Here is a 3,818-nt window from a genome sequence, read left to right as displayed (position 1 = left end):
GAATTTGTGTGTCCAAATGGTATAACAAGCCATCACAAAAACCAAAAGTTATTTTGAAGGTTATTTTCCATTCATCACCTTGATTCATACAAATTTGGTGATACCCGCTTTTCAAATCAATTGTGGAAAAGATTTTTGAACCACTCAAATTATCTAACATATCATTTAATCGAGGAATTGGGTGACGATATTTTACTGTAATTGCATTGACAACACGACATTCAATGCACATCCTCTATCCTTCATATTTATTTGGCACCAAAAGTAAGGGCACCGCACAAGGACTGAGACTCTCATGAACCCATCATTTGCTCAACAACTTATCAACTTGCTTTTTGATTTTCTTTATCTCATGCGGATTGGTTCTATAAGCTGGTTGGTTTGGAAGGGAAGATCCCAGGATAAAGGCAATTTGATACTCAATTCCTCGAATTGAAGGCAACCCACAAGGTACTTCTTTGGAAAACAAATCTTCATAATCCTGCAACAAGTTAGCAATGCTAGAGGGAAGAACATCAGTATCTTGGTGAGACAAATATGAACGCTTACTGAATATTAACAATGAACTCCTTTTTCCAGTTGGTTGATCTCCTTCCTACTAAAAAATAAGTTAGTCATCACACTCTCGTATATAGAAAATCTGTCGGCATCTCCCTTACTCACACCACTCCTATTTTTGGAATTTGAGTGTTTGGCTTTTGAAGAAGAGGGATTGGAAGAGTTTTGAAAAGAAAGCTGCTCAAAAATTTTATGTGGGTCAAGGGTGTTTGAAATGCACTTGCTTTTCTCATCATTTTTGCTTATAAGGACTTTCTTGCCATTCTTTTGAGTTCTCTTCTTGCTTTGTTCCGCCGTATATTGTTTGTATAAATACTTTTGATCCTCGTTGACCTCTCTCGGACTCAATGGCTTCAAAGTAATAGGTTCCCCAAGATGGGAGAAAGTGTACCTATTACGATATCCATCATGAAGTACCTTCTTGTCAAATTTCCAAGGCCGTCCTAACAACACATGACAAGCTTGCATCGGGGCTACGTCACTCCTCACTTTGTCTTTGTAGCCTTGAATCTTAAACTTCAAATCCACTTGTTTGAGAACATTGATCTCGCCACAGTTTTTCAACCATTGTAACTTATACGGCTTCGGATGAACATGGGTTTTCAAACCCAACTTCTTTACTGCAAGGTCACTCATAACATTAGTGCAACTACCTCTATCAATGATCAAGCTACATACCTTTTTTCCCACCTTGCATCTTCCATGGAATAAGTTCTCCCATTGCTCCGTGTCCTCGACACCTTTGGGCAAGGTACTTAGAGCTTGCAAGGTCACCAACGTCTGTTCACTATTGGTTATGAACTCATCTTCCTCCGGATTGATCTATTCGGTCTCCTCCATGTCCTCATCGGATTCGGATTTGTAATCTCCGGTGGACAGGATGATCATGGTCCTCTTGTTAGGACATTGATTGGCAAAATGTGTTCATCCTTGACACTTAAAACAAAATAACTCACGAGTGCGAGTAGTGGATCCATTATTTGGAGAAGATGTCGTACCCTTTGAGTGTGACGATGCAGGAATGGTGGATTCTTTTCCCTTACTTGTTGTTGAGAGAGTTTACGGCTTTGACACGTTTGTCAACTGTGACGTCCTTTGATGTATATGCTCTTTATACTTTTTCTTCAATTGTCTCTCCAATTTGATGGTTTGGTGTACCATTTCCTCAAAATCCACGTACTAATACATCTCTAAAATATCAGCAATTTCTTGATTAAGCCCATTGAAGAAACGGGCCATAATACGTTCAGGATCATCGTTAACATCAGCTTGCTTCAGCAACATCTATAACTCCTTGTGGTATTCATCCACCGTTCTTGATCCTTGCTTCAAACCTTCCAACTGCCTTAATACCTCACGGTGATGATGTGACGGCAAGAAGTCCCTCCGCATGAGTCCTCACAACTCATTCCAAGTGAGCACGGGAGGCTCTCCACGTCTACGTTATGAGAGGTTGGTCTGGTCCCACCATGATAAAGTATAGTCAGAGAACTCCATGATAGCAACACGTAAGTTTTGTTGCTCTGAAAGTTGTTGCACGTAGAAAATCAACTCCATCTTACGGTCCTATTCTAGAAAGGCCTCGGGATCATATTTTCCATTGAATGGCGGAACTTGGAACTTAACGAGTGGCGCAACCTCATCATCTGATCTTCTTCGGGGGTTATTTGGCCTCCGTCGTGGGAGTTCATCATTGAACTCTTCTTCTTCATCCTCATATTCACGCTCGTACCTCCTTGGTTCACGGAGGTTACGTCGGGAAGCTTGTACTTCTCTTCGAAGGGCGTTATTTCTAACTCCCCCTTCACTAACACCTTCCTCGTCAATGGCTTCAGAACCATGTGGAGTTCCTTGCCGCTGTTGGTTAAACTACAACCTATCCATGCGGTCATTAAGCACCTCAAGTGTAGAATGGTGTAACTCATTCACTTGCTTCATCACCAAGTTTAAGAGGTTTTGAACATCTACATTTTGAATCCATGTGTCTTCCTCTCCTACCATTAGGAAAAATAATATGGAAATATTAGTATAGATTAGTTAGAAAAGAAGGTCTCACAACTCTTGTGTTTCACTCCTCATGTATTGTACCTCTCCGTCTTGCACAAAGCACAAATTAGATTGGTGGAATGTTTCTAAAGTTGTGACAAAAGAATCAAGAGAGTGAAAGCAACTACGAAAAACTCAAATGAAATTGAAAAATAAAAGAAAACAAAAAAATGCGTTATGATGGAAAATGCGGAAGCTATAATAGAACAAACAAACAAGTGTGCTGTTTTTTTATTAGCACAAGCTTTTGTAATTTTTTTTCTTTGCAGATTTTTTTTAGAGGAAAAGAATAACACTCAAGTCTAGAAACTCGAGCTAACTAGCTCTGATACTAAAATGACGTAACCCGCGTGGGTTCGTATATTTTTTCCCAAGTTGAAGAAGAATAACCTTAATCAATGTAAAGAATTTGAGAAAGAAAATAGATAAGATAGAGAAGAAATTTGCTACCCAACCTAGTTGATTAAGAACCTCAAGAATTCAATCTTGGATCCAAAATCGTAACTATGAAAAATGAACAAATCGATAGGCTTAATTCCTCAACAAGAATTTAGAAGCCACAAACCAATAGATAATTCCAAAAACCTGATTTGAAGACAATGCGCAAGGAATCACTCACTCAAACTTTGAAAGTAAACACAATGAAAAATACAAGTTTTCAAAGGAAGAGAAATATATTGTGACAAAAGTTGATATAAAAATGGATACAATAGCCTATATATAGACCAAATAGAGGGGACAAAGCACTTACTACAATTAAATTGGCAAGATATTCTCATAGAGAACATATTTCAATATACATAATTGCTACAGGTTCCCAAAAGCATATTACCAATATCACAATAATGACAACACATTCCCAAAAAAATATATTTTCAAGATTGTAACTAATAGTAGTACATTCCCAAAAAGTTATGTAAGCAATTATGTCAATGCTATGATGTAAACAATGGCATCATCACATGTCTTCAATTATTTTGATTTGTATAACCGTTAAGCTCGGGCCGATAGGTCTCCAAGCTTCATCTTTGTTTATATTCTTCATCTCAAGCTCTCGGATTAAGCCGGAAAAGCGATCTTAATGTTTACGAGCTCGGCTTCGGGTAATTGGTCCAAGTGGTTCGAGAGGCTTTTGGACGTCCATGTCACCTTCGTTACTTTTTGGGGCTTGATATCTCTGATTCTCCCAATGGTTTCTTTTTGTCTCAGGCTAA

The sequence above is a fragment of the Andrographis paniculata genome, unplaced genomic scaffold (genome assembly GCF_009805555.1).
Source record: "Andrographis paniculata isolate CXL003 unplaced genomic scaffold, ASM980555v1 Contig62END, whole genome shotgun sequence".
In the NCBI taxonomy this organism is placed as follows: Eukaryota; Viridiplantae; Streptophyta; class Magnoliopsida; order Lamiales; family Acanthaceae; genus Andrographis; species Andrographis paniculata.
Note: the sequence above shows the minus strand (reverse complement) of the source record.